This window comes from Symphalangus syndactylus, chromosome 2 (assembly GCF_028878055.3).
Source record: "Symphalangus syndactylus isolate Jambi chromosome 2, NHGRI_mSymSyn1-v2.1_pri, whole genome shotgun sequence".
NCBI classification, from domain to species: domain Eukaryota; kingdom Metazoa; phylum Chordata; class Mammalia; order Primates; family Hylobatidae; genus Symphalangus; species Symphalangus syndactylus.
In genome coordinates, this window is record NC_072424.2 from 17,979,052 (window position 1) to 17,993,584 (window position 14,533).

A 14,533-nucleotide genomic window follows, 5' to 3' on the forward strand; every position below is an offset into this window, starting at 1 on the left:
TTACATAGGTATACATGTGTCATGGTGGTTTGCTGCACTTATCAACCTATCACTTAGGTTTTAAGCCCCACATGCATTAGCTATTTGTCCTGATGCTCTCCCTCCCGTTGCTCCCCAACCCCCACAGACCCCCATGTGTGGCTCCCCTCCCTGTGTCCATGTGCCCTGTTGAGCATCTTTTCATGTGTGTTTTGGCCATTCTCATTTTCATAAAGTACTTATGCATATATTTGGCCTATTTTAAAAATTGGATTGTTGCTTTTTATTATTGATTTTAAAGAATGTACAATATATTCTGAACAGTAGTCCTTTGTTAGTTACACATATTATGAATTTCTTCTCTTCATCTGTGGCTTAACTTTTCATTTTCTTACCAGTACCTTTCAACAAGAACATGTTTTTAATTTTGATGGGGCCCAATTCATCAATTTCCTCTTTTATGTTTGTACCTTTTGTGTCCTAAGAAATTTTTCCCTACTCCACATTTGTAGATTTTCTCCTATGTTTTCTTCTAAAACCTTTATGATATTAGCTTTCATATTTAAGTCTGTGTTATAACTCAAATTAATTTTGCATGTGGCATGCAATGAGATGAGATTATTTTTTTCATAAGGGTATTCAGGTTTTGCAGTATTGTTAGTTGAAAAGATTGTCTTTTCATACTGAATTGCCTTGACACATTGGCAAAAACTGATCATTTGCGCGGGTCCACTCAATTCTTTTTATTTTTTTCCACTCATGTCTTTTGGGTCCTGATCTGTGATAGCCAACACCAAGGGACTTGCACAAAATATTTATAGCACTTTATTAATAATAATCAAATATTGGAAACAACTCAAATGCTCATTAACATGAGAATGAAAAATAGTGGCATATTCATACAATGAAATACTACTCAATAGTATAAAGAGTTACTGATACATGCAAAACACATGAATAAATCTCAAAAGCATTGTTTTAAGCAAAAAACCACACATAAAAGAAGTTCTACCCTATAATTTCATTTATATGAGGTCCTAGAGCAGGCAAAACTGAGCTATGTTGACAGAATGCAAGATGGCAGTTACCTCTGGATGGAGACAAGAAAGGGGCATGGGGAACTTTGGAGGTGTTAGAAATATTCTGTACCCACTGAAGATGTAGGTGACATAGATGCATATATTTGTCAACATCCATCTAACTCTATACTTAAAATTTGTGATTTTATCGTGTATAAACTATATCTCATTTTTTTAAAAAAGAGGAAGAACAAAGGGAAAACAAAGTAAGTCACAGGATATGGAGGTAAAGTCTCAGTAGAATCCCTCAAGAAAACCATGCCAGCTCCTCAATTTGTCCAAGAATTCTATTTGCCATGAGATTAGATTTCTCCACAAATAATGCTATGTTTGTCTCACAGAGACCCCAACTAAAAGATTGCTTCCAGGAAATATTTGGAATCTACTCAAATGCTCCTTGCAAGGAGACACTCAGGTAATAGTATAAATTATTTCCCCAGAAACATACACACTCTGAAAGAAAAGCTTACCCTCAAAAGGGTGAGTCAAAATATAGCATTATGTTTCTTGCTGCAGCTGGTTAAAGGGATCAAGAAACATACGACAATCTATGTTGTCTTTCCCACTGCATGCATGCTAAATGCTGAAGGTATGCAGGAGCTCTGCATCTTTGAGCTGGAGAGAACCGGTATACCATCCACCCAACATCTCTTCAAACCAGAGTCCCTTCTCCAGCATTCCTACTGAACAGGAATCTGGCCACTGACCTGATCCCACTTGTGAGCTCAATACTTCCCAGCCCATTCTTCTGGAATGACTCTTTATTTGCTTTCAAGTTCTTAGCCATCATTAACTAGCAATTTTCTTCCTAGTATCTTTCACATGTCAGTCACTTTTTTTACCTTCAGAAGAAGGAAAGGACAGCTCCACACAGCTCCCTACCTGCACTCTTCTTAGAGTCAAGGGAGGCCAGGCTGTTCATTTGATCCATCCTTTTTCAACACCACTTCTTGCCTTATAAGTGCTGCAGAAATATCCACCAATGAAAAGAAAAATATCCTCATTGATGAAACAGGAACCTCCAGGTCTTAACTACTATCCTTGGAGTGAAGTCAGCTGCACAGCCAAGGAATAACTGGACAGTGAAAAAGGACCTTTTAACCTCAAAATATCAACCCTTACTAAGGCTTTTCTTTTGCGATGATAGCTTCATTCGTATAAGGAATCAAGGGGCTTCCCTCTTCAAAGACCCCTTTTTAAAGTGTGGAATTTCCCAAGTAAAATCATATATTCATCTGTTTCTTAACAACATCTTATTTTTCATGTTAATTTGCTGTTCATAACACACTTCCATGTGTTAACTTATTTGACCCTCAACCGGGAGCTCGTACAAAAGAGAAAGTATTGTTGTTGTTGTTGTTGTTGTTATTATTATTACTACTACTACTACTTCCACTTATCTTTTTGGAAGATAAATCTCAAGCAGTTACATGGCTCACCCAGACCACCAAGATGGGCTGTTTCAGAGCAGGAACTAAAGGGCAAGTCTTCCTATAGCAGGTTGTGTGCTCTTCCCATATGCCAAGGCACCTGGCCCTCACTATTCAAGTGGAGATTGCTTGCTGTGACAGCAGAAATAGAATGCAGGACCAGTGCCTGGGAAAGGCAAGAAGAGTGCATGGGCTATTGTGTTAGGGGTAAGGAGAAGGGGCTGATGACAGGAGGGAAGGGAGGACCAGGCCCACCTTCACTTGCACAAGTTTTGCCAAGCATATCTGTCCTCTGAGAAACTTGCATACACTATATGCACAGAATGTGATAGTAGTCACAACTACTTCACCAAGTCTTCCAGGCCAGCAGGTGAATCAATTGATTCCTCTAGTACCAACTGGTAAAAACCCAACTCAAATTGCCCTGGACAGCAATGTCCAGAGGGGCCCAAACAATGTTACAAAGCCTTGGTGCTTTTGCCAATGTCACTCAATACTCCTGTTGTCTCCATACTCAACATTTTGTCTCCTTTTGCAGAAAGTTGATGCTGGTAGCTCCAACCTAAAGCCTCTCAGGCTCAAGTTCAGCAGAGAAAAAAAATAAAAAGAAATATGAATGTATATATACATATATTCATACACACACACACATTTTTTCCAATAACTTCTTCAAAAATATCCCTAGATTTTTCCTAATTAGACCAGCTTGGGTCCTGTGGCTATCCCAGCTGGAGTTTGCAGTGCAATTATGCTGATTGGATTAACTCTGGGTCAGAGATCCATCCCTCAAACCAAGAGAATTAAGAGTGAAGAAGGGGTAGATCTTTAACGTCATGTACTGTTACCAGAAGGGTAAAGGGATGTCTGGAAGACAAATTTCAGCTACCCACCACATGGCTCTCCCTAGAAGATAATCGCCATTACAACAGGACCTTTGTCATGTTCACTGCTATGTCCCCTAGAAAAATACCTGGCACAGAGTAAGAATTCAGTAAATACTAATATTTGTTGTATAAACAAATAAATGAATGAGCTTCAAGCACTGAGGGAATCTGCTAAATAGGGCATTACGTAATTTTGTTTTGCTCCTCTCTTCCCTTTTCCAAACAAGGAAGAGTTGGGTCCCCAGTACCTCCAGCGGCTGTCCTAGGTCATGTTAAACTCACCTGTCTGAAACCCTGTTTGCCAGTTGAACTTAAAGCAGACAGCCCGTATTATTTTCCATCATGGTGCAGGTAACATTGATGAATTTCACAAGTTAATATATATATATATATGAAGACTGCACATAAATATATATGAAGTTTATATATATATATGAAGACTGCATCTTAGAGCCCAACGTCTTAAAAAAGTCATTTTTACTCTTTATTCCCCTTCAAAGATACTAAAAGCCTGCTGCTGGGGAGCAACATGCTTAGAGAAGTGATGGATGGATATACATATACATTGACACAGTGACCCCAGACAGCACTGCCAATGACCAATAGCACAGGCCACCTGGATTTCCAAAGGTTTTGTCCTGTGGATGCAGAGTCTTTGCAGACCTAGAACATAAAGCTGCCTCCCTCCTGGGAATAAAGCTTGCCTTAGCTGACCTGATACTAATCAGTTTCTTCAAATATGACTCTCAAAGGTATGGGGTTCATGAATCATGATGAATGTATAATGCTGGGATTTTAGGGGATACATGAAGCCCCCAGAAATTGCTTGTAAAATTTGGGGTATTTGTTTATATTTCTCATAAGTCCATAGTTTTTCATGTTATTCTCAGAAAGCTTCATAGGAAAAAAAGTCAAGAATCTCTGCTTTTATAATTATCACATCAAATTACCTATGACCCCCTTAAAATTTAATCAGCAGCAATTCCAGGACTGCCCCAGATGCATTAGATGGCACTTTTTAAAACAGTTCCAATTGAATAACAGAGATTTCCTACCATGATCAGACTTGGAATCAGGTCCAGCAGGGTATCTGACCCTGTCTATCAAAATATTCGACCTAGCAAGGGCCTCTGAACATGATGAAAGAGGAAGGACGTGGCCTGGAGCAGGGCAGCGGGCCCATCCAGGGTGCCCCTGAAGTCTGGCATTTCAAAATACTGTCTGTAATGTAGGCTCTGTTCGCAAAAAAAAAAAACCGACTCATCTCCCCAGGATAGATAACCTCAAGGCTTTTCCTGTGCCATCCGCATTTACTTGCCTCATCTCCTCTATTAGGACCCTAGAGACATTTATGTGAGATTCCGAAGATTGGATGAGTATAAGAATGACCAGTCCAGACAAAGAGATGGCATTTGATGACCAGCTGCCAGTGACCCGTTGCTTGAGGTTTCTTGATTCAAGGATAGTGGACACGCATTACTCCTCCAGTGAGCTCAGCATCCATTTGCCCTTCTTATGCTAATAGTTCCTAATTTTCTTCTGGGGACCACTGCAATGTAAGACCTAAAATTAAGGTCCAGTGTTGTTTTGCCTTGACAGCTGGTGAAACTGCGGGGGGTGCTTGAATGGCCTAACTACAAGTTACCCTCTCAACTCTGCTCCCATGGATAAGGTCCCCTAGCCAAATGGACCTCCTTACAAATGGGACAAGAAGCAGTTTCTACTTATCCCAAGTGTCAGGTTTCCGTTCCTGACCAGCCTGAGTTACTCAAACAGGCCAATCACGTCCTCTGCCAAGAAACCAGGGGTCACTCCACGCCCTTGATACTACAAAGCCTGCCTCTCACAGACCCTAGTTGTTCACTGTTCTCAAGTGTAGCCTCCATGTCACCCCGCATAGCACACAGCATCCTCTTCCCCCAGGCAATAAACTGGTGTTCATTTCACGTGTCCGGTATCAGGACTCATGTGCCGGCCATTCCATAACCTTGGGACAGTGAGCCCTCTCTTGCCAATGAGGTGAATAGGAGGTGACTAAGACAACAACCCCTCCATGACTCTCAGATCCGATTCTTCCAGTGAAGCTAACCTCACTTCTGGCTTCAGAGATGTGTATCTGCCTTGGGCCTAGCCAATTAGAGTGAACATTCAACCAGCCACAGTGATTGGTTCAGGGATGCACACATGACCCACTTAGAGCCAATGAGATGCAAGACAATTCCTCCTACTGCTGAGAAAGGCCCTCTTTCTTCTCCTTTGGACTTAGACCCTAGAGGATGTGGGACCACAGCAGGAATCTTGTCACCACGTAGATCCTGAGAATTAAGTTAATATGGAGGAGAGCAGACATAAGACTTGGAGAGATTAGGCTCTATTGACACCATATGGGGCCCCAAGGCAAGCTGTGCGTAAAGCCACTAATACTTGGACTTACAGTTATATGAGCCACTGCATTCCCGATTTTGTGTAAGATGGGTTGATCTGGGTGTTTTGTTTTTTTTTTTTCTGTCATTGAGACCTGAATGAATCATTAAAATGTATTGTGTCAACCACAGAGTACTTGCCAAATATCTACCATGTGGCAAGCACTGTTGAGGGATATGTGGGGGACACGGGAGGTATAGAGGCTACAAGGGCTTGGTCAGGAAAGCAAGATCAGTATCCACAAAGAAAGAAGCTAATGACTAAGTGCCACCTTAAAGGGCACAGATACTGGCAAGAGGAAGGAGAGAGTGGCTGCTTTGGAGATGTTCTTCGTCGGCTGAAGAATAAAATTCCATTCTGGAGTGACTCACTCTCTCTTTTGCCCTCTAGTGATCCATGTGCATGACGAGGTATTGTCAGCAGAGAAAAGAAGGAAAGAGTGATGTCAGGACAAAGCTGACTCCTTCCCATCTTACCTGAAGTTCATCTCCTTATTCAATTCACAGGTCTGTTGTAGAACTTTCCAGGATGCAAGATGTTCTGACACTTGAGTAATAAGTGATATTCACAAGACGTTTTCCCCTTTTCCATGCAAAGGGTGCTAATGAGAACGGGTGCCATAGCTCTTCTCCTCCCAACCTTTGTCAAAGTCGTAAGGTAACAGTCCTCCCCCTTTCAAGTTTCATATCATCATTAGGTCTAATGTTATGCTTTGATCTAATGTTATGTTTTTCCTTGTGTAGATTAAAGACAAACAATGTCTTTAATCTACACAAGGAAAAAGCCAAAATGGAGATGTGTTAACTCAGACCATGCCAACAACTTAGAAGTTTTGCTTTGGTTGTATCTGTTGAGTTGAAGCAGAAGTTTAATAAATAGGCCAAGGTCACAGTTGGCCCATCAGGCAGGACAGCCAGCTATCCCTTTAATCACCAACAGCTGTCTACAAAGCAGGACCCTCCCCCGATCCCACCCCCTGAAACCAGGTTAGGGAGGGAGGATGTTGAGTGGATCAGCCGCTGGTCATTGACTGAAACACAGGGTAGAAGCACATCCCGCAGGGGATGGGTCTGCACTAGCATTGGAAATATAATTCAAATCATGCAGATCTGTTTTTTTCCTGATTTTTTTCATTTAAAAATATGTTAAATTTACAGAATAGCACAGTGAACATCCATACCTAGATGCACCAAGTATTAACACTTTTGCCACATTCTCCTCTTTCTTTCTTCTTTCTCTCTCTCTCTCACTATATATGTATATATTCATATACACTTGTGTGTATGTGTGTGTATCTATCCGTATCATTTCTTTCCTGAATCATTTGAAAATATATTGACAACATTATGACATTTTAACCCCCAAAATTTCAGCATGAATCTCCTAAGGATTTTTTCCTACATAACAACAATACTACTATTAAACCTAAGAAAAATCAACAATAATCCCATAACATTATCCAATATCCAGTCTATATTTAAACGTCTCCAAAATACATTTCATTATTCATAAAAAATTTGACTCAGCCTATGTCATTTAGTTACTATGTCTCTTTGGCCTCTTTTAATCCCACCTCCCATTTTATTTCATGATGTTGAAATCTTGAAGAACTCAGGCCACTTGTTTCGGGGAATGCCAAGATTGTCAGAACCACATTCTGGATTTATCTGACTGTTTCCTCCTGGTGGCATTTAGCTTGTTCCTCTACCCCCACCCCTGGGCAATCCGGTCAAGCTGGGAGTTTAGTCCACAGACTTGGTTGGATTCAGGTTAAGCATCCTAGGCAATAAAACTTCATGGCACATCTGAGCACCTTATGTTGCATCATATCAGGTGCTCATAATGCCAGGCTGGTCCAACAGCTTCCCACCCACCCCGAGTTGTCCCCCATCTCCATGACAGCCACATACAACTCCCAGAGGTCTTGCAGCCAGGAGTCTGCCTAACCTGGATTCCAACCCCACTCTGCCACCACAGGACCTTGGGCACATGACTCAATCTCTCTGAGCCTCAGTTTCTCTACTTAGTATCTCTTAGCTAGTACTATACTTTTGGTCTTAGTTTCAAATCCAGACCCTGAGGAGTCTCCTTTGTTCCAGGGAATTCACTGGAAACATCAGAGAGAAATCCAGCTGTTCCCTATTTGACTCTAAAGCAAGTAAATTAAAAAAAAAAAAAACAACCCAACTAGTTGCATATCTGTCCATAAAAGTCAGTTCCTGCCCATCAGGTTATTTTTGTACTGGCTTTTTTTCTTTCTTTCTTTCTTTTTTTTTTTTTTTTTCTGAGAAGGAGTCTTGCTCTGTCGCCCAGGCTGGAGTGCAGTGGCACCATCTCGGCTCACTGCAACCTCCACCTCCGGGGTTCAAGAGATTCTCCTGCCTCAGCCTCCCAAGTAGTTGGGATTACAGGTGCACACCACCATGCCCGGCTAATTTTTGTATTTTTAGTAGAGATGGGGTTTCACCATGTTGACAGACTGGTCTCAAACTCCTGACCTCAGGTGATCCACCCGGCTCGGCCTCCCGAAGTGCTGGGATTACAGGCATGAGCCACTGCACCTTTTGTGGTCTTTACTGTAAACACAATTCCAAAAAAATTACTGGTAAAGAGAACAATTTGGGGACGTTGAACTTCTATTGGAAATAGATACTGCATATTCTGCTCATTGAATGACTTGTTGTAAACGTAGGGAACATGATTATACACAATTGATCAGTTTTTTTTATTGAATCCTATGAGCATCATGTAGACAAAAAGACACCCTGTTCCCAGAGGGGAAAGTTTCTCATTTTCAGTGTTTCCTCATCTGTGCCATTAACAACAGTTAATAAATTTGTGTAGTGGAGCAGGAAGCGTGCACATTTTGCAATTAGACCCATCAGAAACGAGGTCTTGATGTAGCCTTTGGAGTCTGACAGACCTGGTTCGAAGCCCAGCTCTGCCACTCCATCACTGGGTGACCTCAGGCAAGTGACCTAATCTCTCCATATTCCAGTTTCTATAAAATGGTGTTAAAAATTACACCTGCCTCGCAGAGCTTTTGGGGCATGTAGCAAGATGAAGCGTGTAAGCACTAAGCACAGGGCGTGGCACATGGCCTGTGCTCAGGAAACGCAGCAGCAGGTATTATTTTGGTGATGATTTTATTTTCAGGAGCAGAGTGGATAGGCAGAAAGGTTCATTCTACTAAGCCACCTTGGTGATTCTCAGCCAGTCTCTTCTGCAGTTTGGCTTTGCCTCTGTGTCCATCTGTCTCCTCTGGAGCTGTTCGACTGAAGGAGGAAGGAAGGGGCTGTGATTTCTGCAGGCTGCATGCTAGAATGAGAGGGTTTTAAACCTGGTTCAAGGGCCTCTAGTCAAGCAGGTGGTGTTGTAAAATATATTTTAATCACTTCAAAAACTGTAATAAAAAAGAACATATGCCTCCTTGGGCGGCATACTAAATCTTAACAGATTTAGAGCTTGCCAGTGCATGAACTGGTGCAGCCACATAAACTCATTTTTGTGCAAACTTTGGGGGAAAAAACCTGCCTTCCATCTCTATGGAAGTCTGACCTTCATATAAAGGTACTGGTAAGTGGGAGTGCTGCACGCCGCACTGGTGATTTTAAAATTTCTGGCCTCTGCACATCTCTTTGCATCAAATGCACAAGTGAGCGCAGCATTCACTTCCCAGTGTTTGCCCTTGTCACCGTGAAACAGTCAGTTGTGCAGTGACAGGTGAATGCACAGACATTCATGCCATGCAAACTGTGCAGTTGTCCCACTAGGTTAACATTGGATGCTGGAGGCACGTTGTGCTTCTCTCCAAAGGTTCTACTGCTTCTTGCTTAAGAGTTGAAGAGTGGAAACAGTTATTAGATTCTGTTAATGGTCCAATTCTGAAAATAATGACTACCCATCTCTCATGCTTCTGGAACATTTTTACTGAAGAATATATACTGTGATTGCAAAGCAAGATCTCAAATATGTATTGTTAGTATTTGTAACTATCTGTGTGAAAATGGAATTTTTTTTCTCTTCCATACAATCCAAATCACATACAGAAGGGAATGGGAAGGAAGAGTGAGAGGAAAATAAGGTAGCATCTAGCAGGCATAGTAATGTTTTAGCTTGGGTTCCTCTAGAGGCCATTCCTAAGCATGGGCACAAGTGCTTGGAGCTTATTTGGGCAGTGATCCAGGGAGCCCAGAGGGCGAGTGAGGAAATGACACACAGAAGGGAGAAAAGGCAATACAAGGTGCATTGCAAGCAGGTGACCGCTGTGGGCAGATGAGACTTAGTCCTGCTGGGGAACTACAGCAGTGTCTCAGAATCATTCTCCAGCCCCATCCCCACCTGGAGCCAGGGGTTTCATTCACCAACTTCTGTCGGTTTGTAGAGAGCCACTTCTGGGGAGCCAAGAAGATAGCTCCTGGCACATATGGCCTTCCCTGAACTCCAGCCAAGCAGAGGACAACAGCCAGAGAAAGCCCTTAACAAAAAGTTACAGGTGCTTGCAGCTGGCAGCTGAGACTGGCATAGAAGAGGTGGTGAATACTGAGGGGTAGGGGTAGGGCAGGGTGGTATGGGGCAAGGCATGAATATTATCTGTCACTGTCCCTTGTCTCCTCCACTTTTAGTGACAGCTAGCAATTCTGTGTGCCAGGCACCTTATCTGTATTACATCACATGATCCTCGCACCAATCCATGAAAAAGGTGCTATTTCTATTCCCATTTTACATATGAGGAAACTGAGGCTTGGAGAGGTTAAATAACTAGCCCCTGATGCCATCTTATAAACTATAGCTTCAGCATCAAACCTGGAGCCATCTGACCTCAGAATCCTTGCTGTTTTATCACTACACCATCAGTTTTATTTGTTCTCATGCGTAATGCTAACTAATTGGTTATTCCATCTTTCTCTCCCATGGCAGACTGAAACAAAAAATGCCAGACACACATGCTGCAGCTGTGTCTCAGCACACAGGGACGACAGGGGCAATCTCACTGCAATGCTGCACGGCCTAATGATGAGTACGCAATGCACGTGATCGTGCAAAGGTTAAGTAGTGTTCAACACCTCCTCTTTTAAAAGGAACAGAAGGATATGATGTGGCTTCTGAAAGAGTTCCCACAAGAATCATAAGAGACGTTCAGGTTTGTACTTCGGAAGAGTCTATTTCGATGATCTGGATTATCCATTTCTTGGCAGCGCTGGGCAAATGAAGTGTTACCTTCCTCATTACAGAAGCTCTAAGCCAGCTAGATTGGTTTCAGAACTAGAGAGCAGACATGGCTGAAGGCCTGCGGAGGGGATCCTTGTGGTTCATTAGCAAAGTCACGCTCCAGGAGGAGGGCTGAGGCCCGTGTGATTCAGGTGTCTCTGGCCCCACAGTTCCTAGAATCACTGTGGGGGGAGGGAAGGCTGGTTTTAGGGAGAGGCTGCAAGATCAGATTAAATTAAGGAGGGAAGCAGCATGAACAGAACACACCTCCTTTTATCTTCAAAGCCCTTTTCAAAAACTGAATTCGGAAACAGCCTAGCCTCCTGGGAGGCACTCCATGGGAGGGCTTCTGCAGGCCAGTTTTAAAGAGAGGAGTGAGGTTCAGACACCTGCAGGGGTCAGAACCAGAAGGAAAAAATGTCTCCTCTGAAGCAGGTGCTCTGCTCTGACTACCCGCCACTCTTCCAGAGAGTTCTACAACTTTGCAAGCCCACCCTTCAAAGGGAGCAGATCAACAATAATTCCTTTGAAACACAGCCTTGAAAATGGGATGTATACAATACTGCCATTCTCATCTGACTTCTTGTTCCTACAGATTAAGTGGCATGGGGCAGGGGTGGAATTTCTATGAGTTGCTCAATAACAAGCCCTGCCTCTATGGTGCAGGTCGTCACTACCTAGTGACTCTCACATCCATAGCATTATAACCCTGTCAAATGATCAGCCTGCACCCTATGCTTCTTACTTGAACATCAAACAGGATTCACCAGGAGGTCTCTTCCACTCCACCTTGGTTTAGCCAACCCTGAGATTACTCACTGGAAACAAAGCAATTGCAACACACAGGGAGCAACATTTAATGCAAAAGCCTAAAGCTGACAATAATATCACCCTCTCCAATCCCATCAGCATCAACAGAATCATCCTTTTCTGTGGTTTCAAATCATCTAATGGAATTTTTAGGTCTCAATCAACTGAAATTTGAAAAAAAAAATCACCTACAGGATGTGTTAAACTTCTACTTGTGAGAGTCCATGTGAGGACTTCTAAATCAATGAACCACATGAGAAAATTCCAGAAACATTAAGAGCTTAGCCAGTGATTCTTGGAGTTTAACCATTCGCTCAGCTCATCTCCTGCTGAGTGTCACTCAAGCAACCCAACAGCCACTTGCCATCTCTAGAATATCAGAACAGACTGGGAAGGGGGAGGTGAGAAAGAAGTTATATATATATATATACACACATACAATGAAATATCAATCAACCTTAAAAAGGAAGGAAATCCTGACATATGCAGCAACGTGGGCGAACTTTGAAGATATTATGGTAAGTGAAAGAAGCCAAATCACAAAAGGACAAGTACTGCATGATTCCACGTATATCAGGTACCTAGACTAGTCAAATTCATAGACACAGAGAGTAGAATGATGGCTACCAGGGCACAGGAGATGGGAGAATGAGGAGTTAATGGGTCTGGACTTTAATGGGTCTGGAGTTTCAGATTGGGAGACGGATGGTGTCTCCTGCTTCAGAGGAGACATTTTTTCCTTCTGGTTCTGACCCCGGCAGGTGTCTGAACCTCACTCCTCTCTTTAAAACTGGCCTGCAGAAGCCCTCCCATGGAGTGCCTCCCAGGAGGCTAGGCTGTTTCCGAATTCAGTTTTTGAAAAGGGCTTTGAAGATAAAAGGAGGTGTGTTCTGTTCATGCTACTTCCCCCCTTAATTTAATCTGGTCTTGCAGCCTCTCCCTAAAACCAGCCTTCCCTCCCCCCACAGTGATTCTAGGAACTGTGGGGCCGGAGACACCTGCATCACGGTCCTCAGCCCTTCTCCTGGAGTGGGACTTTGCTAATGCATCACAAGGATCCTCTCCGCAGGCCCTTAATGGGTCTGGAGTTTAATGGGTCTGGAGTTTAATGGGTCTGGAGTTTCAGATTGAGAGATGGATGGTGGAAAGTTACACACTACGGATGTGATTACTCCCATAAAACTGTACATTTAGAAATTGTTAAAATGATAAATGTTATTTTATATATATCACCACAATACAAAAAAAAATCCCTACTGGAAGGATTTCCCATCTTGATGTCTTTACATCGACCAAGGCCCCAAGCACAGCAATGATCCACAGCAACCCTCACAGCTCACATTGTTGACTATTGTAATCATATCCCGCTTTCCCGCTTGCATTTTTCACCTCCTCGTTTTCTCTGGCTGACAAAGCGTTATTTCTTGGCAACTGACTACTCTATGTCAGAAGCCCCATGGAGTAGACATTCCACTGGATGTAAGAAGTTGGGAGAAAAAACTTTTTTTAAAAGACCAGTTTATAATAGCATAATACTCTAGGCTTCCTATTTCAAAAAATCTGGCAAAGAAACTCATATTGGGTTCTTTTTTTAATATAGAAAACTAAAAGCTCTGATTCATTTTAGCCAAAGATTTTAGGCACATATAATATTATGCTCATAACCTAAGAACAATTTATGTAATTTTTCATAATGTGCAAAGAATGAAAAAGGTCAAACAGGGAAAGTGACTTAATGTCTTTGAAGCTCTCTGTACATTATAAATTCATCCTTCTTTGCAACACCATCACTTATCTCGATCTGGCAGCATTTTTCACTTTCTTCCTGTCAAAAGAGACTGTTGCTGCAGCAAATTATTACACAGATGATCCTAAAGCAGTAAAAACAAAGGAACATTCTCCTTTAAAAAGAAACGGAAGCAGGATTCCCGAAAGTGTATCCCGTGAACTATCAGCATCAGAATCACTGATGCGCTTATTAAAAATGCAGACATCCTGCTGAATCAGAATCTCTGGGAATGCAGGCCTGGATCTGCTTTTTATTAAATAAGGTCCCCAGTAACTATGGGAAGGCCTGACTGATGCAAGCTCATGGAGAAAACTAAGTTCATTTTTGAGTCTTGAATCAAAGGCTGGCTAGTGAGGAGCAGAGACACGGGGCTCAGTGCCTGTCTGACTCCATAGCTCCCCGTCACCACCATGGATGCCGCATCCCTTCTCCCTCATAACCCCGATATCCTCATTTCCAATATGCTTCCCATATCCTTAGACTCGACATTGGTTGGCTTTGAAGGGGAGAGCAGATCACTGTTCCCCTAAGGACCCTGAGTGGATGAAGACAATCTGGTCATGGTCATGAAGACAATTGGCCATTGGATGATGGCCAACCTGGTGCTGGAACCTCAGTGGTACTCTCTGATGGGTCTCACCACTGTGGGGGTTGCCCTGCCTGGAGCCATCAAGGTCCATCCCTTACTCAACCAGAGCCCCTGCCCCAGATGCCCGGGGTAAAACCAGTGTCTGTAAACAGATCTTAGTCTTAAGTAACTTTTAACCATTGCTCGTGGCTACCTGGAGGGCTGTGGCCAGTGACTTCTGACAGCTGAATCAGAAACTTGCCTTCATGGATTTGCAATGTCTGAATGGGCTGGGGTGGGGCAAGGACAGCCTCAGGTTGCCAGAACACCATCTCTGCTCTTTCATTGCTTTTAAGACA